We start from the raw sequence: 23,326 nt of genomic DNA, 5'->3' as shown, positions 1-23,326 counted from the left end.
TCCAACTGTTCCCCCCTTACCCTTCCCTTCCCTTTTGCCTTCCCCTTACCTTTCCCCTTCCCTTCCCTTTCCCTTCCCTTCCTTCCTTTTTCCCTTCCTCACTTCTTCCCTTCTCTTTTCCTTACCTTATCCTCCCACTTTCTTTCGCCCTTTCCTTTCCTTTCCTTTCCCTCTTCCCTTTCCTTTGCCCCTTCCCTTTCATTTTCCCTTCTCTTTTCCTCTTCTGATGATCCCCTCTCTTTCCTCTTCCCCTCTCTTTCCTCTTCCCCTCTCTTTCCTCTTCTTCTCCTCTCTTTCCTTTCCTGTCTCCCCTTTTCTTCTCGTTCTCTCCCTTTTCTCCTCCCATTTTCCTTCCCCTTTCCCTTTTCCCTAGGTTTCCCTCTCCTCCTTTTCCTCTCTCCTTTCCCTTCTCTTCTTCTTCCTCCTCCTCTCCCTTACCCTTCCCTACCCTTACTTCCCTTACCTTCCCTTCCCTTTCTCTAAATCTCCTTAATTTCTCTTTCATTTCCTTCTTTCTCCTCATCCCATCCCCTCTTCTTCCTTCTTCCTTTCCTTTACTCTATTTCCCCTCTTTCATTCACCCCCCTACCTCCTTCCTATTTCTCCCCTCCTCTCCCTTCCTCTCTCCTCCTCTCTCCTCCCCTCCTCTCACCTCCCCTCCTCTCACCTCCCCTCCGCTCCCTTCCTTCCCCTCATCTCCCCTCACATCCCCTCACCTCCCTTCACCTTCCCCATCATTCCGTCTCCTCCTCCCCCTCCTCCTCCTCCTCCTCCTCCTCCTCCGCCTCCTCTCCCTTTCTTTTCCTCTTCACTTCCGCTTCCCTTCCCCTCTCTTCCCCCTTCTCATCCTCACCCCATTAATTCCACTTCGTCCTTTTCCCCCTTGCACTTCTCGCCGCTCCTTCCCCTTCTCTCCCCTTCCCTTTCCTTCCCTTTCCTTCTTCCCTTTCCTTCCCCTTCCCTTCGCATCTCCTTCCCTTTCCTTCTTCCCTTCCTCTTCCTTTCCCCTTCTTCTTCCTTTCTCAAACTCTTTCCATTTCCTTCCCCTTCCTTGCCCTTCCCTTTCCTCTCCTTATACCATTCCCTTCCCCCTTTCTTTCCCTTCTCTTCCCCTTTTCTTCCCCTTCCCCTTTCCCCTTCCCTTTCCCCCTTCCCCTTCCCTTCCCTTCCCCTTTCCTTTTCCCTTCCCCTCCCCCTCTCCCTTTTCCCTTCCCCTCCCCCTCTCCCTTCCCTTCCCCCTTTCCCTTCCCCTCCCTCTCCCTTCCCACTTTCCCTTCCCCCTTTCCCTTCCCCTCCCTCTCCCTTCCCTTCTCTTCCCTCTCCCTTCCCCTCTCCCTTCCCCTTCCCCTCCCCCTTCCCTTCTCTTCCCCTTCCCTTCCCCTCCCCCTTCCCTTCACTTCCCTTCCCCCTTCCTCCTTCCCTTTCCCCCTTCCCCCGACCCCGCCCAAGACCGCAGCTGACATTCGGGGGAGCCTCCATGGCTGCCCATACACAATGCAGTGAGCTGAAGGTTAAACGCCAAGTTGGCCGTCGTCAATAGACCAACCTTTCCAGGCATCCATCATGCACACCCGCTTGCATTCTTCATCCCAGTTTCGCTCTCACTGCCTCATCTTCACTTGAGATGCTCGCAAGCGCGTCTGTACGTGTGTGTGTGTGTGTGTGTGTGTGTGTGTGTGTGTGTGTGTGTGTGTGTGTGTGTGTGTGTGTGTGTGTACACACACATGGGTGACCACACACTCATGTCTTCTCATATACTTTGTCTTCAATATCAAAGTCAAAGGAATCTTCTCTTTAGCTGATGATGATGATCATTTAATGATAGCAAGAACAAAATAATTCAAGTAAAATATTTGGAGAACGTTTGGCGTTTACGATTTCAGGAATACAATACGTATAGACTTGTGTTTATCGACATAACTGTCTTTTGTACGTGTTTGTGTATTTGTAATAATTTCTGAAATTTGTATTCAGATGCGGAAATGGGATAAATGAGTGAATCTTATTTTAACACACACACACACACACACACACACACACACACACACACACACACACACACACACACAATAAATTAGATAATACAATAGTATGTGCAAACACTATTCAAGAATTTATGAACAAACTTGATGCTGAAAGATAGAAAGACGGGTCACTACGAGCATAGCTCCCTTCCCGTATAATACAACTAGGTAAATACATACAGACACACACGAACCCAGACATAAATGAATAAAGACACACACACGAACACACACAAGCGCCCGCGCGCGCGCACACACACACACACACACACACACACACACACACACACACACACACACACACACACACACGACCAGTAATAAACGAATACCATTCATTGTCATCACAGAAAAGGACACAGAAAAACGGATACGGAGGCTGAAAAACGAAAATGGAGACTGAAAATTTAAAATAAAAGGGAAGAAGCTTCGGAATATATGACGAAAGGAGAACGCTGGGCCGAGATCATGCATCGGCATTGTTGCTGAATGAGTGAAGTCAAAATGAATAAAGAAATAAATAAAAAAAAAATAAAGAAAAAGGAAAGACAAATCACTTTTCCCGTGAAAACTAGAGTAGCTTTTGTATAGAAATCGAAAATGAAAATTAAAAAAAAATCTCAAAACTACAGAATGGCGTGTGTCATAGGGGGGTACAAATAGGATTTGTGCACTCGGTATATTATTGAGAAGTAGGCGGGAGAGTGAAACACACGATCAACACTAAGATATGTCTTTATTGTGGATTAACACAGAGCACACTATCCTATCAACAAAACAAAAATATCACCAGTGTGATGTCTAACACAGTCTACTAATTATACGAAAAATAATATATACATATAGAGTAAGATACACAAACCACTTTCCTCGGCTCTACAGGAGTGAAGCCGCAGTGTCGAATTCTCCTTGAGTGGACGGGCGCTGAGCCTCTCCTTCTCGGTCGATCTCCTCGTGATAGATGGCGCTGAGCCTCTCCTTCTTGGGTCGATCTCCTGTGTCCTCCTTGGGTAGACGGGCGCTGAGCCTCTCCTTCTCGGTCGATCTCCTTCTCTTGATAGACGGCGCTGAGCCTCTCCTTCTCGTGATAGACAGGCGGCTACGTCCTCCTCCAGGACTGGACGTGCGCTGAGCCTCTGCTTATCAGTCGATCTCCTGTGTCTTCCTCCTTGGTTAGACGGGCGCTGAGCCTCTCCTAATCCGCCACAGGACAGAGGTCCGTCTTCAAGTATCTTCAAGTTCCTCCATTCCCTCCCTCTGTAGATCTGGGAGGGGAGGGGGAGAGTGGTGGGAAGGGGGTCGAACTCGCGCATGCGCGAGCAGAATGACCGCGAATTTCCCGGTCTAGTTGGCGGCCCTGGATAGGGATGACCCCACGCTATGGTCAATCTCCCCGACTCCAAGCTTCAACTGTCGAACCACGTGGTCAGCGGGGGTCGAAATGTCCACGCTGACAGCGTGTCTTACAAAAATGACATGTAGAATGACAAGAAAAATATATATATTATTAGAGGGAAGGGGAATGCGCCCCTTACGGGTAGGAAAAATGCATCAGACAAATGATACCCCTTTCAGACAAAAAAAAATAAAAAAATAAAAAAATAAAAAAAAAAATCGGTTCTCGCTATATTTCATTAGAGACCTCGAAAGAGGATCTGAGCAAAATTCACGGTTTAGTACAACCGTATCTTTACCTGTAAACCATGTTGTTCCACTAATCTCCTTTAAAGAGGTTTAAAAGCACGAGAAAAGTCGCACGGGTACAGAAAATGTACAGGATTTGGAGAAGGTCAGATGAACTAAGAGAGAACTTCGTTGCGTCTCGTGTTAACAGATTCAACACTTGTATGTATACATATATGTATGTGTGTGTGTATGTATGTATGTATGTGTTTTTTTTATTCATATATGTATGTGTATACGTGTTTTTTTTATGTATGCCTGTATGCATCTATGTACCTAAGTATGGAGAGATGGATGTAGATACGTAGACACACACACACACACACACACACACACACACACACACACACATATGGGTGTTTAGGACACCTGTACTGTGCTGGACTGTCTGTAGATCCTATAAGCGTGTATTCATGTGGATCAAAGGAATTCTAGTACTCGTGGTGTCTATCCACAAGTACTCTAGCTGATCATAAAGATCGCTTAATCACTCCATATCCTCGAAAATTTGTGAAAGGAAACGTCCTGTGCCCTGTGCCCCACACCAGCCGGCAACGGTCGCCTATCCTCCCCTCTGATCTCTCCATGAAGAAATGTTGGATTTTTGATGATGGGAGTAGAGATATTGAGGTATTGGGGAAGTTGGGTCCGTTTTTATGTTCATATTAACAGGCACGTAAGGCGTTGCCCCCAAGAGGAGGGGAAGGGGAGGGGAGAGGTGGGGGAAGAGAAGGAGGAAGGGGAGGCGTGAGGGGAGATCAGAAAGGTCACATGAACAAACTCTGATTCACAAATGTTATGATGAACAAAAATTGTAGAAGCTATCAAGTCTTCGTACATAATAAAACAAGTTAGGTGTGGTCATATTCATAATCATATGTACACGTGTATACGCGAATACATTCAGACATACCTGTATACATACAAATATACATGAATATACATATGTACATACGTGCATGTATACATACGTTCGTCTATGCATACATACGCATTCATATATAATTTACATATATACATATACACGTAAATACATACATACATATATATATATATATATATACGTGCATGTATACATACGTTCGTCTATGCATACATACGCATTCATATATAGTTAATTTACATATATACATATACACGTAAATACATACATACGTACATACGCACATACATACATACGTACATACATACGTACATACATACGTACATACATACGTACATACATACATACGTACATACATACGTACATACATAAATACATACATACGTATATACATACACGCACGTAGTAGATTTATAAAATCATAAATTGTTAAAGTAAAAAAAAACAACCTCCGAAGAAAAATTATACATATAAAAACATTGATATATATATATATATATATTGTGGAGTCCATTTACCCACAAGCGATGCTGTTCATTTATGGGGAGTTCTGACTCCCCCACCACCTAAGTCAATCAAGCGTCAATTTCCATCCACAGACCTAACACTCCCTAAAAAAGAAACAAAAATTGACTTTATTATTGACGTGTGATGTTTGTACAAAGATCTTTGCAGTGTGAGTTGCCAAGTATACAATTACTTACCGGTTGCAGGAGGAGGCAAAGAGGAGGGTGGGGGTGGGGTGGGGGTGGCGATGGGGGTGGAGCATTAATTACTCAATCCTTCTTCCAATGAAGGACTTACTCGTAACTGAACAAAATCGCCTGACGACAGCCAGAATGGAAGGAAAGGTAGCATCTGGTATGGAAGGGGCCACGAAGGGAGGTAGGGAGGGGGAGGGAGGGAGGGAGGGGGAGGGAAGGAAAATAAGAGAATCTTTCATTCTTTTAATTATTCGTTCATTCATTCATTCATTCGTTTGTTCGTTCGTCCTTCATTCGTTTGTTCGTTCGTCCTTCATTCATTCATTCGTTCGTTTATCTGTTCGTTCATTCGTTCACGTAGTCATTCGTTCATTCATTCACCCATTCCTATATTCACTCGTTCATTTTTTTTTTCATTATTCCTTGTTCATTCCCTCCTTCCTGCCTGCCTTTCTCTCCCTCCTTCCTGCCTTCCTTCCTGCCTTCCTTCCTGCCTTCCTTCCTGCCTTCCTTCCTGCCTTCCTTCATTCTTTCCTCCCCTCCTTCCTTCCCTCCTTTCTGCCCTCCTTCCCTCCTTCCTTCCCCTTTCCCTCCCTCCTTCCTTCCCTCCTTCCTTCCCTCCTTCCTTCCCTCCTTCCTTCCCTCCTTCCTGCCTTCCTTCCTTCCCTCCTGCCTTCTTTACCTCCTTCCTTCCTTCCTGCCTTCCTTACCTCCTTCCTGCCTTCTTTCACTAATTTCTTATTTTCTTCCTATACTTTCTTTTTCTTTTCTTCCTTCACTTTCTTTTTTCTTTTTTTTTCATGAAATTAGCTTTTCCTCCCATCTTGTTGAGGCCAGGTACGGTTTCCCATTGAGTCATGTTATGTACACAGCTCAAAAAGTAAACAAACGATACTTAAGATCTCATTCCCGTCACGCTGATTGATAGATACATGATTGAACCAATAAATAATACTTAAGTTATCATTTCCGTCACAATGATAGATAGATAATAGATGATTAGATAATAGACATTTTATTTCTCATCTCCGTCACATTGACAAAAATTAAATTCTTTTTAATGTACAGTTCAAGAAAATAATGACTAAGATGAGGTGATCAATCAAGGCAACGTTCTTACGCTCGTTTTATACGTATCGACTTTTCGCCGTGCGCCGTCCACGGTACGACGTCGTGCTCTCTAATAACCATGGGTGTCTATGGGTGCTTTCACACGTGGTCGTGACATGCGAAAGCGTGCATAGATACCCAAGGATATTTGAGAGAACGACGTCGTGTCGTGAACGGCGCACGGCGAAAAGTCGATGAGTGTGAAAATAGCATTACTGGGGTTCGACTCTCAGCCAAATAAAGTCGGACTTCGGGAGTCGGGAATTCTGTCTTGCTCTCCTCTCTCTCTCTCTCTCTCTCTCTCTCTCTCTCTCTCTCTCTCTCTCTCTCTCTCTCTCTCTCTCTCTCTCTCTCTCTCTCCCTCTCTCTCCCTCTCTCTCTCTCTCTCTCTCATACACACTCACACACACACACTTACACACGCACACACACATACACACACACGCACACACACGCACACGCACGCACACCATAGTTAAGTATATACACATGAACGTGTGTGTGTATGTGTTTATGTGCATCCGTGTGTGTGTGTGTGGGAGGGGTAATATGCGCCGATGACAACTGGGAGACAATGATGACGCAGGGAATGAGTCAGACACAGATGTTGATGACGATGCTGCTGCTGCTGCTGCCTCCAGTCCACGAACTCTTGACCACGGTCAGTTGTCGTCCGTAGGTCAGGTCACGGCGGAAGCACATCCCACATAATCCTTTTCTTCTTCTTTTTCTGATTTTCCTTTTTTTTTTTTTTTTTCCTTTTTTTTTTTTCTTGATCTTTTTATTATTATTATTCTTTTTATATTCAGTCTCCATCAACTCGAGTGTACAAGTAAAATAAAGACATTTTGGTTTTCGGGTATAGTTTTTTTTTTTTTTATACAATCTTATGAATAGAATTGGACCTCCTAATCTATTTCCGTCGTCGGTCTCGGGACACAAATCTCTCTTCCCGACTTTCGTGCTCAGTCCCGTTTTCTATGATAGATTTGCAGGGGTGACTTCTGAACAGAGAAACCAAGAAATATAAATAAAGGAAACAGCCAATGATAATGGCAATCGGAGTTATAAGTACAATGTCGGAAAAGGATACTGAATGTCAACTACAACAAGTACAACTCTTAAGGACCTTAATACCTCAAGTCCAACTCCTGAGGACCTAAAGTCCAATTTCCGAAGACCTCAGTACCTCGAGTCCAGCTCCTAAGGACCTCAATGCCTCAAGTCCAACTCCTGAGAACCTCAATGCCTCAAATACAACTCCTGACAACCTTAACCCCAACTTCCGAAGACCTCAGTACCTCGAATCCAACTCTTAAGGACCTCAATACCTCAAGTCCAACTCCTGATAACCTTAACCCCAACTTCCGAAGACCTCAGTACCTCGAATCCAACTCTTAAGGACCTCAATACCTCAAGTCCAACTCCTGAAGACCTCGATACCTCAATTCCAGCACCTGAGGTCCTCAGTGCCTCAAGTCCAACTCCTGAGGACTTCAATGCCTCAAGTCCAACTTCCGGAGACTTTAATACGTCAAGTTCAACTCCTGAGGACCTCAATGCCTCAATCCCAACTCCTGAGGACCTCAGTACCTCAATTCCAACTCCTGAGGACCTCAATGTTTCAAGTCCAACTCCTGAGTACCTCAATTCCAACTCTTGAGGACCACAATGCCTCGAGTCCAACTCCTTAGGACCTCAATGCCTTAAGTTGAACTCCTTAGGATCTTGATGCCTCAAGTCCAACTCCTGAGGACCTCAATGCCTCGAGTCCAACTCCAGAGGACCTCAGTGCCTCGAGTCCAACTCCTGAGTACCTCAATACCTCAAGTCCAACTCCTGAGGACCTCAATGCCTCAGGTCCAACTCCTGAGAATTTCAATGCCTCAAGTCCAACTCCTGAGGACTTCAATGTCTCAGGTCCAACTCCTGAGGACCTCCATGCCTCAAGTCCAACTCCTGAGGACCTCCATGCCTCAAGTCCAACTCCTGAGGACCTCCATGCCTCAAGTCCAACTCCTGAAGACCTCAAGACGTGTTTTGAGGACCGCAAGTCCAAGTTTTGAGACTTGTTGACGGGCCAAGGACCAGAGCAGAATCTTACATTCACCGCCCACACCAGCTGCCCGTGGGGCGGGAAATGTCAGGAAGACGAAGATGCACCATTATCAACCTAATAATAAAAAAAAAAGTTCTGAGTCTTGCGTAAAAATCAAACTCGGACATTTTAATAAGCAACAAAATAGCATGGTAATGACAACCCTGAGACGAATAGAATAGAATATGACAAAGAAAAATATTAGACAAAAAAAATTATATATATATATATATATATATATATATATATATATATATATATATATATATATATATAAAGAAAATTTTCTATGAAAGGATTGGTGATCCATAATGGATCTGGATGAAGGAAGTCAAATACAATAAAACAACGACAAGAATAATCAGACAAGCAAACAGAGCAAGCAAACAAAAACAACCAGTTGATTAACATCAGTGTATTGGTTAGGTGTTTACCCAACCAAGTCTTGAAATTGATGTAATCAGCGACTGAAGCAATTGCTAGATCATTTAGATCGTGAGATAAACCCAGAGCTAAACTCGCATCACTGAGTATTATGATCGTATTCGCTATTCAAGCTTTAAACGTTTATAATTCTTCAGTTGCCTTGGAGTGCTTTTATCAATCATTTTTATTACAAATCCAAAGTGATTTAAGCTGTAGAATGTCGATTAGGGGCAATTAAACGTAGACGTTACGGTATGTAAATTAAGAATGTTATGATATACTCGAAGACGTTACAATCGCCCACATATCCAAACTACCCCATTTATCATTCACCGTTGCAGAGTTTGTTTTATGTATTTTCAACTGCAACCGAGCACCTTTGAATAAATTTCAAATATTCTCCTGTTACGCCTTGGCTCGTTATAAAACAAAATGTTGTCTTGAAATTGAATTATAGGGAGTTTTCAGTGGGTCAAATTTCACTTTATACAAATAAAATCAACGCCTGTCCTCTCTATATATTTTCTTTATTTACCAATGTTATGAATTGTTTTGTACATAAAGAATACAGAAGGTAAAGCCATAATTATTCCATAAAATGTTTGTGCATAAAGTGACGACATGACGTCATGTCGCGTGCGCATGCGCATAGCAAACGCAACACATTTCAAACTTTATACGATAGATTTATCCTCATACCCGCACCAACCACCGGTACTATAATGAGGTGTTTAACTTTTAAATGACCAGAAGTCACTCACTCTTATGTCAACGTCAACACTTTGGCGAAGGTGACTGAACAGGCCTGTCTCATTTTGTACAAAGAAGCTGATGATCTTAGCAGTTCATGCTAATAAGCTGGTCTGCTTAGCGTTTGAGATGAATATGGAGGGAAACTGGTTTTCTGTCCTGAAAATCCATCCACCCCTCAATGGAATAAAATCGTCTTTGGATTTGACAGAACAAATAACCTACAACGGACAAGAATGTTGGGAAGAGAGATTTAGGTGGTCAGGATATTAGTCGCCATATGTGGCTGGGAAATAAGATTTTTCTATTATCGTTATTAACATAACATTTGAATGAATGAGAATTCAAGAGACCATAAGGCTTACACTAGGCAGTTCCATGTCCCTTACCGCCTCTCATTTCCATAAAGTTAAGCTTCTCACAAAACAACCAATTCTCCTCTTTCTAAATCTTCCTCTTTTTCTTCTAAATTTTATTCTTCTTTTTCTTCTTTTAAATATTCCTCTAAATCTTCTTTTTCTTAATCTTCTTTTTCTTCAAAATTTATTTCTTCAGAATTATCTTCTAAATCTTCACAATCTTTTTCTAAATCTTTTTATTCTTCTTCTAAATCTTCTTCCACTTCTATTTTTTCCATTTCTCCTCCTTTTCTTCCTCCTCCTCTTCCTCCTCCTCCTCCTCCTCCTCCTCCTCCTCCTCCCTTTTCTTCTTCCTCCTCCTCCTCTTCCTCCTCCTCCTCTTCCTACTACTCCTCTTCCTCCTCCTCCTCCTTCGTCTCCACGTTCTTCCCCTTCTCCTCCTCCTCCTCCTCCTCCTCCTCCTCCTCCTCCTCCTCTTTCCCCTTCTCCTCCTCCTCTTTCCCCTTCTCCTCCTCCTCCTCCTTCTCCTTCTCCTTCTCCTTCTCCTTCCCCTTTTCCTTCTTCTTCTCCTTCCACTTCTAAATCTTCCTCTAATTATTTTTTTGTAATTCTTTTAATTTTTCTTCTTCTTCCAGTTCTTCTAATTCTTCTAATTATGCTTCTAGATCTTCTAATTCTTCTTCTAATTCTTCTAATCATTCTAATTCCTATTATTCTAATTCTTCTTCTTCTAATTATTCTAATTCTTCTTCTCCTTTTCCTTCTACTTCTCCTTCTTCTCCTTCTCCTTCTTCTCCTTCTTCTCCTTCTTCTCCTTCTTCTCCTTCTTCTCCTTCTTCTCCTTCTCCTTCCTCTCCTCCTTCTTCTCATTCTCATTCTCCTACCTCTCCTCTTTCTCATTCTCATTCAACTTCTCCTTTTTCTCCTTCTTCCTTTCCTTCCTCTCCTTCTCCTTATCCTTCCTCTCCTCCTTCTTCTCCTTCCACTTCTAATTCTTATTCTTCTAATTCTTGTTTTAATTCTTCTTATCCCTCTAACTCATCTAATTCTTCCAATTCGTCTTCTAAGCCTTCTTATTCTAACTCTTCTAATTCTTCCAATTCTTATTCTTCCAGTTCTTCTAATTCTTCCAATTCTAATTCTTCTAGTCCTTCTTCTATACCTTCTTCTAATCCGTCTTCTAATCCTTCTTCTTTTTTTATTTCCTTTTTTTCTTTTTTTCTGTTTATTGTTTTTTCCTCTTTGTCTTTTTTGCTTTTTTTATTATCTTCCCTTTTTCTTCTTTTTCCTTTTTCTTCTTTTTTCCTTTTTCTTGTTTCTTTTTCCTCATTTTTCTTCTTTTCATTTTTTTCCCTCTTTTTTTCTCCTTTTTTTCTTCCCCTTTTTTCTTTTTCTTCTCATTTTTCTTTTTCTTCGTTTTTCTTCTTTTTTGTCTTTTTCTTTTCCCTTTCTTCTTCCTCTTCCATTTCTTTTTCCTCTTCCATTTCTTCTTCCTTTTCTTCTTCCTCTTACATTTATTTTTCCTCTTCCCGCCAGCATCATCATCAACAACAAGAAGATTGGCAACATTGATGCCATCAGTGACAATGACAACAATGGCTACGACATTGTCAACAACAATGACTATAAAAACAAGCACTACAGGAGCAAGAGGAACCGAAGAAAAAGGACAAAAAAGGACAAAGAGAACAAGAAGAATAAAGAGAACAGCGAGAAGAACAAGAACAATGAATATAATAAGCATAAGAACAAGAACGATAACAAGAATAAGGAGAACAACAAAAATAAGGACAATAACAAACGTAAGAATGAAAACAAGAATAACAGGAACAAGAAAAAAGAACAAGAAGAGCAAGAAAAATAAGTATGACAAAAAGAAAAATGAGAATAAGGAGAAAAAGAACGAGTTTAACAAGAAGAATAGGAAGAACAAAGAACAAAAAGGCAGCCGAATACAAGCAAAAAGAACAAGGTGAAGAACGAGAGCTGGGAATAAGAACAAAAACCAGAACAAGAACAAAAACCAGGACAAGAACAAAAATAACAAGAACAAAAATATCAAGAACAAGAATAAGAACAAAAAACTAGTCGAATACGAGGAAGAGGAGCAAGAAAATAAAACGAGAACAGGGGTAAGAACAAGACGAAAAAGAAGACTAAGAACAGAAGGAACAACAGTAAGAAGATCAACACTTCTGGACATGTCAGACTGGTTAATACCCGGGACAGGTCCTGTTGTCACAGCGTTTTTTTTTTTTTTTTTTTTTTTGGGGGGGGGGTTGCTGACCACAACCTTGCAGGCGGTTCTGGACAGTTTATACATGAAACGGAGGAGACGGTGTGTCAACGGTATAATGCCATTCTTGCAGTGACAATACCCAAAGCCGTTGTAGTGATAACCCAGGTCACCTCAGGTCCGAGGTGACCAGCGGTTGAGAGAGGGGGGAAGGGGAGGTACTTCTCAGAATGGACCCCCTTCCCAACCTCTGCCCCGTGGTCAGGATTCGAACTGACGTCCGAAATCCCCACGCGTTTGCGAGACACCTACGCTACCCACCGAGCCACGGCGAGTCCCTGTATGTGATTTGTGTTCTCCAGAACCTAATTAGGAGACATGATCCAGAACAGGTCTGTGACTTGGATAGCAATTCGATCTGGATTTATACGATATGTCAGTCGAGCTGGGGAGAGAGAGTGCACGAGATAAGAATGTGTGGAGATATATAAGAACATAAGAATGGAGAAGACTGCATGAGACCATAAGGACTACACTAGGCAGTTCCATGTCCCTTATCCATAAAGTAATCTCGTCTTCTTTTAAATTGATATTTTTTTCGGCGCTCTCTACCTGGTTACTAAGTTTATTCCATTCCTTAACTACTCTATCGGTAAACCAGTTTTTGCCGATTTCTTTCTTAAACCTAAATTTGTCCAATTTAAATACATTAACACGAGTCCTGCCCTGTTGTCTTAATATGATGACCTTGCCTGTATTCCCCATGCTAAAGCCCTGGATTGAACAAATGGAAAACGGATGTGACCCGAAGGGATGTTCTCCGCATTCGTCCCATGGATGAATGGATACGGAAGAAAAGAAGGGCGGGAGAGTGGGGGTGGGGGTCACCGGATGGTGAAGCTGTGGAGGTAAACTAGCTTCAGCTCTCGAGCCCTGCCTTGGGCGAGCTACGACTCGCTGCACTGCAAGATGGGGAGTTTTTTTTTTAGTATAAGTGTTTTGATTCGGATATATACACTCGTTAGGAGAATTGGTGGGATTAGTATACATATATACAAATCCTTCTCGTGATTGAAAAACATCAAAACATCATCACAGAGTGTGATGATCAAGTTCCCGGGAGTCTCCTCTTGTTTTCACAGGTTCGAGTACCTTCAGAAGGGTCGAGGAGGAACATGAAGGGTGGATTTTTTTTTTTTTTTTTTCGTTTTTTCATGAATTGTAGGAAGCTCGCAGAACGGCTGGCAGAGCAGGTTAGGGCGGCTTTACTTGCAGCGAAGGTCGAGGGGATGGCTATTCGAACCCTGCCACCGGCGAAGTTGAACCAAGGGCATGGTTCGCTAAATCTCACGTTATAAAATCCTCTGTAAGAGGCACCGATCTAGACTCCCGATAGGGAAAGTTTGTGGCGTTAAGCCATATCATCATGACTTGGGTCATCAAATACAGTCTCAGGGATTTCAACATTGCTATGAGAGTGTATCATCAATCAATCCGTCAACCAATCAAATCAACCATCCTGAGTCCACTGTTGAACAAAGGCCTCTTTCATAGCATCCATGATTCGTACGACCGCGCAAACCTCTGCCACTTCACTCCTACAAACTTCTCTATCTCGTCTCTCCACCTTCTGTCTGGTCTCCTCCTTCCACGCTTCCCTTCTCGCGGCGTCCATTCACGATCTGGGTTAATTTTGTACGTCTTCAGGAAAATCTCAGCCAATTGGTCATCGATGACTCCAGGAAGTGGAGGGGGAGTTTAGGGGAGTCTATAGTTGACGGGGGGAAGTCGCTTCTGCAAACACACGATCTCGGGAAGTGAGGGAGACACCGCAAGAGGACTTGTTGGCATGTTAGATCGCTTGATAGTGTCGTCCACCATCACAGTCGATGTCGCGGGGGTCCTGGATTGTGACAGAATCGATCGGGTGGGATTTGTCGAAAGATTTTTTTTTTTTTTTTTAATCAGATGCAGCGGAAATGTCTTTGATTCTTCGGATTTTAGAAAGATTGCACATCGCTTGAACGAAATCGCTTAAGGTAGACAATATAAACATAGAATTCGAGTTAGGTAATTAGGGAAACGTTCGATATTGTACTGGATTATGATATTCGTTGCCTTTAAGTAAAAAGTATCATATATGAAAATCATTGTTTGCATATATTTTGTATTAGTTTGCATAGTCATCGTAGTTACGTTGTTTTCGTATATATTTCATAGTTACATATATTCATTAACTAAGGATGAAAAAGAAAGATTAGGCAAACTCCAAACAGCCCTTTTAACTATGCCGATGTTTCTGTAAGCAAATAAACCTACCTACCTACCCACCTACACGCTCACCCACCCACCTGCCTGCCTGCCTGCTTGCCTACACACCTGCCTGCCTGCCTACACGCCTGCCTGCCTGCCTACACACCTGCCTACACGCCTGCCTGCCTGCCTACACGCCTGCCTGCATGCCTGCCTACACGCCTGCCTGCCTGCCTATACGCCTGCCTGCCTGCCCACACGCCTGCCTGCCTGCCCACACGCCTGCCTGCCTGCCTACACGCCTGCCTGCCTGCCTACACGCCTGCCTGCCTGCCTACACGCCTGCCTGCCTGCCTACACGCCTGCCTGCCTGCCTACACGCCTGCCTGCCTGCCTACACGCCCACCCACCTGCCCACACCCACCAAGTCCCACCGACCCACCCAACCCACCTGCCCACCCACCTACCCACCCAACCCACCTGCCCACCCATTTACCCACCTTCCTGCCCACCCACCCACCCAACCACCTACCCACCGACCTACCCAACCACCTACCCAACCACCTACCCAACCACCCACCCAACCACCTACCCACCCACCCACGTACTCACATACCACACCTACCCACCCATCTACCCACCAACCTACCTACCAACCCACCTATCAACCTACCCACCCACCAACCCAACCACCAACCCACCCACCTACCCACCCACCCACCCAACCACCTACCCACCCACCTTCGCACCCACCCAACCACCTACCCACCCACCTGCGCACCCACCCAACCACCTACCCACCCACCTGCGCACCCACCAAACCACCTACCCACCCACATGCGCACCCACCTGCCCACCCACCTGCCCACCCACCAAGTCCCACCTACCCACCCAACCCACCTGCCCACCCACCTACCCACCCAACCCACCTGCCCACCCACCTACCCACCCAACCCACCTGCCCACCCACCTACCCACCTTCCTGCCCACCCACCCACCTACCTGCCCACCCACCCACCCAACCACCCACCCAACCACCAACCCACCCACCTACCCACCTAACAACCCACCCACCTACCCACCCAACAACCCACCCACCTACCCACCCACCTACCCAACCACCTGCCCACCCGCCTGCCCACCCACCTGCCCACCCACCTGCCCACCCACCTACCCAACCACCTACACACCCATCCACCTACCCACCTACCTACCCACCCACCTACCTACCTACCTACCTACCTACCTACCCGCCTACCTACCCACCCACCTACCCACCCACCTACCTACCCGCCTACCTACCCACCCACCTACCTACCCACCCACCTACCTACCCACCTACCTACCCACCCACCTACCTACCCACCCACCTACCTACCTCACTACCTACCTACCCACCCCCCTACCCACCCACCCACCTACCCACCCACCTACCTACCCGCCTACCTACCCACCCACCTACCTACCCACCCACCTACCTGCCCACCCACCTACCCAACCACCTACCCACCCACCTACCCAACCACCTACCCACCCAACCACCTACCCACCCAACCACCTACCCACCCACCTGCCCACCCACCCACCTGCCCACCCAACCACCTGCCCACCCAACCACCTACCCACCCAACCGCCTACCCACCCACCTGCCCACCCACCCACCTGCCCACCCACCAACAACCCACCCATGTACCCACCCACCAACACCACCCACCTACCAACCACCAACCCACCCACCAACAACCCACCCACCAACAACCCACCCACCAACAACCCACCCACCAACAACCCACCCACCTACCCACCCACCAACCCACCCACCAACAACCCCCCCCATGTATCCACCCACCAGCCCACCCACCTACCCAACCACCTACTCACCTACCTACCTACCTGCCTAACACCTACCTCCCTAACACCTACCTACCCACCTACCTATCCACCTATCCACCCACGTATCCACCCATCTACTTACCATCTACCTACCCACCTACCTACCCACCTACATACCCACCTACCTAGCCATCTACCTACCCATCTATCTACCCATCTACCTATCCACCTACCTACCTACCTAACTACCTACCTAACTACCTACCTACCTACCTAACTACCTACCTACCTACCTAACTACCTACCTAACTACCTACCTACCCACCCACCTACCTACCCATCTACCTACCCACCTATCAATCTACCTACCTACTAATCAACCTACTTCCCTACCATATCTGCCTACCCAACCACCCACCCACCTACCTACCTACCTAGTTTAACTACCTATCTACCTATCAACCTACCCACGTACTTATCAACCTACCGACTTACCTGCCTACTCACCCACCTACCCACCCACCTACCCACCCACCTACCCACCCACCTACCTACCTAATTACCTACCTACCTAATTACCTACCTACCTATTAACCTACCTACCTATTAACCTACCTACCTACCTACCTATCTCTTTACTGCACTTTAACCCTTGAGCAGTTTCTGCCGCCAGTTGATTTTATTCATCCGAGGGAAGCTTCCTACACAATGTAAACAATAAACCAACGTTTTAAGCACGTTTTTAAACGTTTCCGAGATTAACGTACCACAGGAAAAAACGTTAAATAAAACACTACATGGGTCCTTGTGCTTACGTAATCATCTTTACCTAATTATGATATACGGGCAAAGCGTTACGCTCGGGGGGTCCCACCACCCGGGTCCTCGTTGGTCAAGCTCCGTGTTCGTCTGTTTGTGTACAAGAATAAATATTCCGGTTAATGAAGACAGACTGGACCTTGCTTATTTTGTAAAGTGTTGCTTTCGTGTGTGTGTGTGTGTGTGTGTGTGTGTGTGTGTGTGTGTGTGTGTGTGTGTGTGTGTGTGTGTGTGTGTGTGTGTGTGTGTGTGTGAGAGAGAGAGAGAGAGAGAGAGAGAGAGAGAGCGTGTGAGCGTGAGACAGACAGACAGGCAGGCAGACAGACAGACACAGACAGACACACAGACACACAGACACAGACAGGTACAGACAGACAGACAGACACAGACAGGCAGACACAGACAGACATACATACATCACACTGAACACGTGACTGAAGATATTTGCAAAAACCACAGAAGACTTTTTTTTTTTTTAACATTTTGAGTATCCTTCTCAGTTCATAAAAAGCAAACTGGTAGAACACATGATAATAGATGATTAGAAATAAGATAATAACGATATTTTAAAAAATAGAATATCTAGACTAGAGGATGTGTTAGATCTTAATCAGTGTTTTTCGTGTACTTAGGCCCTTAGGTCCTGTTCACACTAGCGGTTTGAACCGCGGCGGCTCAAATACAATGTAAATCAGTGGAAGCGTTCACACACAACAGCACAATTTTTCCTTAACTCTGCCATACCGCCGCGGTTTCCGCGCGGTTCGAACCGCTAGTGTGAACACGGCTCACACTTCTACGCCACTTCTCGTGTATTCTTCTGGCTGTATTCATACGATTTAACGATTAAAAAATAGTGTCTCACTAACTCTATAGAGCGCTTATATAGAATATAGGTATCGTAGTTCATAGATCGCATAACTCAGTATCTTGCTATTCATTCAACTTGTAAAATATAGCTTACTTCATAAATATTATCTATATTATTCAGATTGCGTTTCTGATTGTCATTTCCAGTTGTCCAAATACTTGTGTTCTTTTTACTTGTGATAGACTACTGATTGGCAGATTAATTAGGCAACTATTTGGTCTTAGTTTGATGAAAAATGGTCTCATGCTAAATGTCCTTGTAAAGTCCGTTAATGAACAGTTGCATATTTTAGCAACATGTAACCTTATGGATTGTGTATATATAGTCCAATGATTAAAGAAAAACGAACGAAAACTAAAGAGAAGTCAAAGATAGCTAGGACAATACATATATGAACACACACACACACACACACACACACACACACACACACACACACACACACACACACACACACACACATACACACACATACACACATACATATACACATACATACACACATACATACAAACACACATACACGCATACGTATACACATACATACATACATACATACAAACACACATACACGCATACGTATACACATACACACACACACACACACACACACACACACACACACACATATATAAATATATATATACATACACACATACACATAATGAATGAAAACGTGTCTATCTCTTTCTCGTAGTCGCATAAGCTTGTGATTTCTCTCAGCATGTCCATCTGAAAGGACATCAAACAATTCAAAAGAGGACGACGACGGCGAGGAGGATGCCTTTGACCGTAGCATCCGGTCGGCCCAGATGCCCGGGATGCCTTCGGATACCTTCGGATACCTCGCCGGTCCAATTATTGTGCCAACTTGATGCCAGATATGGCTCAGAAGAGCCTCCGGCCGACCAAGAACGCACAAGACTCTTGCGAGACTCTTGTGAGACTCTTGCGAGACTCGTGAGGTTCTTGTGAGACTTATGAGACATCTGAGACTCTAGTGAGACTCTTGTGAGACTTGTGAGACTCATGTGAGATTTGTGAGACTCTTGTGACTCTTGTGAGACTCTTGTGATACTTGTAAGACTCTTGTGATACTTGTAAGACTCTTGTAAGACTTGTAAGACTCTTGTAAGACTTGTAAGACTTATATGACTCTTGTGAGACTTGTAAGACTTGTAAGACTCTTGTAAGACTTGTGAGACTCTTGTGAGACTTGTGAGACTCTTGTGAGACTTGTGAGACTCTTGTGAGACTTGTGAGACTCTTGTGAGACCCTTGTATGACTTATAAGACTTGTGAGGCTTGTGAGACCCTTGTGAGACTCTTGTAAGACTTGTGAGACTCGTGTGAGACTCCTGTAAGACCCTTGTGAGACTCGTGTGAGACTTCTGTAAGACCCTTGAGAGACGCCTTGTGAGACTCTTGTGAGATTCTAGTGAGACTCTTGTGAGACTTTTGTGGTCAATATGCATAACCTCAAGGATCTGGGTCCTCCCTGCCCAGGCACGTCACGCATCCAGAAGGCTCCAGATTGCCCCGATAGGGTTTTGGTGTTAATTGGAGAGGTGTTGAATATTAGAACAGGGAATGAGTTTGAGATAAAGGTCCCTTTTGCTCGGCGCGTTTATTAGCCTACCACCCCAGCCAATGGCGGCTGACGCACATCCTACTAACTGGCATCATATTTGGGTAAGCGTGTTGGTTGTAGGTGCGGTTAGAATGATCAGCCTCGTACTTTGCAGATCGAAGTAAAATAGCCAAATTCAAAAATAATGAATTAGTGCTCTAGACAATCATTTAACGATTATTGAGCCATGAACGATCATCGTTGAACGATAATCGTACCGAGCGAGAAACCACTGAATAGCATGTGATGATCGGAGTAACAGGAGGAACAGCCATGGATGACAAATTTCTCTGTGTAGAGGAGCGTTCGTAACCTTTGGTGACTTCGACTGGACTTCGTATTTGAGTTGGTGTCTCCTCCGTGTCTTTTTTTTTTTTTTTTTTTTTATTGCGTGTGTCTGCGTGCGCGTGTGTGTGTAGCAGACCTGTGGGTTTTTTTTAGCTTGCTTGTTTGCTTTCTTTGAAATATGTAGTTTTGAAAATATAAGCCGGTGATATTTTATAGAGTACTAAAAAAAAGGAAGGGCAGCTATTTGGAATATGTAAATTAAAGATATATATATTTAGAGTACTTTTAGGTTTGCGAATAACTCGGTCCTTGTTCTTGCTCTTGTCCTTGTCCTTGTCCTTGTCTTTTCTCTTCCTCCTGGGCCCTCGATATCAATGAATTAATGACAAAAGAATAACTGAAGAACCCGACAACCCAACACAGGCTTCCGCCAGATCTCCTCCATCCCACATATGTTGTGTTCATGTCCGTGTATTCAACCACGGCTGATCAGCCTGTTAAGATATACCAGCTTGTATGTAAAGCAGCCTAGTAGAATAATCAGATGTGAAGCGAGAGTTGAGAGTAGACAGAGAAGTAATAAGAGTAGATCATAGGATCGAAATTGGTCAAATGTACCAATAAGAACATAAGAGACCATATGTCCTACACTTGGCAGTTCAGTGCCCATTACCACTAATCATCCCTATCCACAAAGTTTACTTAATCTTCTTTTAAAACAACCAATAGCTTCAGCGCTCACCAAGTCTAATGTATGTGTTGGATCGAACTGCTGAAGACAATTAACGAAATTAAGAGATTTGAATTCACAGGAGAGCCTTTGAGCATTCAAGTCTCCGGCCGGACACAGAATGCGGTTAGTATCTATAAAACCATGGGATGAATATTAATTCAATGACATCACGATCGAACAATCACAACTACTTCTCACCATCCACAAGACCTTACCAAGTGGATTAAGCCACAGTGGTGAGATTCAGAGAATGTATCGTCCCCTAGTGGACAGACCAACGGTCCTGCAGTGTATCCACATATTGAACGCAATGGAAGAGACAAGCAGCAAGTGGAGTGCAAATTGCGAGTGGGAAATGCCAAGACACAACACGCTGACAAGACAGAACTAGCCTGTAATCAAGAACAAAAAAAGATCTCCATATAAGAAAGCAAAGCTGCAAAGAAAATGGAAAGAATGCAAGAAATACTGACACAAAACTAGAAAGTATAGTGCAAATGAGGAAAATGAGGAAACAACATTATCTGTCTGGACACAAAATACTGTGGACAGAACAAGTCTATGATGAAAAAAATTGTTAGGTGATAAAAAAAAACTGTAGAGAAAACAAAGGAAATGCAAGAGTTATTGACACAGAATTAGTCTGTATTAAGTAAGATGATTAGAATATACTAAAAAATAGGAAAGTTATAATGAAAATTTTGAAAAGAAGAAGAGATATGCGGACACAAAACATGTTCATAATAAAGAAAATTAAAAAGACGTATAACTAAGAAACCATATTTACAAACAAATCGAGAAAAATAAATTAAAATTAGATAATCAAATAAAAAACATAGGACAACCAATAACTGGAGATGAACGACGAAAGAAAACGTCTTCAGCATGAAACTTGAAGTCGCATTTGGTGAAGACGTTTGAGTTCTCGACAGAAAACTCCTCAAGTTCGGACATCCAATCGTCTCCAAAGCTAAGACACCTGATCTGAGGGCTGCTGAGGAGGTTATCGCGTCCAATAAATCGTCAAAAGTGGATGTTTAAGCCCCTTAACGCGGACAAAATCCCACCACAACTGAATGAAGTTGTCCTGAGCTGACCATAAGACATACCTCAAGTCGTCCTACTTGATTTGGAATCGCATCGGACGAAGTTGATCATCTTAACCTGTGGACAGTGTGGCTCGTTCTTGTATGTTTCTATTCTGGCTGTCACCGAGCGATTTTATTCAAAGGGATCATTTCCCCTGTTGAAGGATTCTTGTGTTCATGGATGTTAATTTACTAGAATCAGTACAGAGGAGAATGACTAAAATGATAAAAAGACTTAGAAATTTAACACACGAAGAGCTTAACTACTCTGGAAAGACGTTGAGTGCGGGGTGATCTAATAAAGGTATTCCAATGAGTCAAAGGTTTTAACAAGAGTGATGTAAACAAGGTCATCATATTAAGACATCAGGCTAGGACTCGTAATAATGAGTTTAAATTGAATTAATTTAGGTTTAAGAAAGTAATAGGGATAGAGCTGGTTTACCAACGGAGTGGTTAACGAATGGAATAAACTTAGTAACTATGTAGTGAGCGCTAAAGCTATTGATTGTTTTAAGGTAAGATTAGATTTATGGATGGGGATGATAGGTGCTAATGGAGATGGAATTCCATAGTGTAAGCCCTATGGCCTCTTACAGTCTCCTCTATTCATATCTTCTTGTTTGTTTGTTTGTTTTTTTCTGATGACAGTAGCACCACAGAGTGGGTAAAGGCTCTGTGAAGGTAATCTTACGGTGACCGAAAGCAGTAGGTTCGAATCCTACATTCGACTGTCTTAAAAAAAAAATTCAGATTAATGTCACTTTCACTGGCGAATTTCTCTCATATCTTATGTTCAAAAGGCCTTGTATCAACAGAATTAACTCGTTTAGTGATAGACAGGAAGATTTCTCCGATATTCTTTCTAACTAGTACAGGGTGAAGTGATTAATGTCGTCTAGTGACTCAGTTTTACGTCATAAACTTCCTTGTTCAAGGCCCGGGTACGGTGCTTTACGGCTGGGGATTATTATTCGAAGGTGGATGTCCTTCCTAACCTCTGCGACGTGGTCAGGAGTCGAACTCGTGCATTTGAACCTCCTAACATTGCCAGCCGCACGCGATACCACTTCGCTACAATGGTCCCCCAAATTCCGAATCAAAGATGTCTGAAACTACTATTTCTGAAGTAATTAAATAACGAAGAAAATTATTTTAATTCGCGAAGGTACAAAGGGGGGTTTACCTTAACCCGAATCAAACCGTCGAGCAAGAACAAAATCCTTAAAGATAATGATTCGTAGGTTTAATTAGGTTAATTCATGTTTGTTTTTAATCCCCAAGAATGCAGAGGTTTTTTTTTCTCGGATGAATAAAAGACACAGCAGAACCAGCCGCTTCATTTACACAGCGACTCTCCCTTCTCATTCCTTTCACGCAAAAAAAAAAAAAAAAAATTCCTTCGGACCCCGTTGATTCATATTCCATTCACAATCGCTCTCCACTCATACCTCTCCCTCACCTCCTCTCTTCCCTGCTCAACAGACATTCACCTTTTACTCAAAGCCCCCTTTACCTCATCCACCCATCTTATTCTT

Source organism: Oratosquilla oratoria, chromosome 26 (genome assembly GCF_046742065.1).
Source record: "Oratosquilla oratoria isolate Oo_2021 chromosome 26, ASM4674206v1, whole genome shotgun sequence".
NCBI classification, from domain to species: Eukaryota; Metazoa; Arthropoda; class Malacostraca; order Stomatopoda; family Squillidae; genus Oratosquilla; species Oratosquilla oratoria.
Note: the sequence above shows the minus strand (reverse complement) of the source record.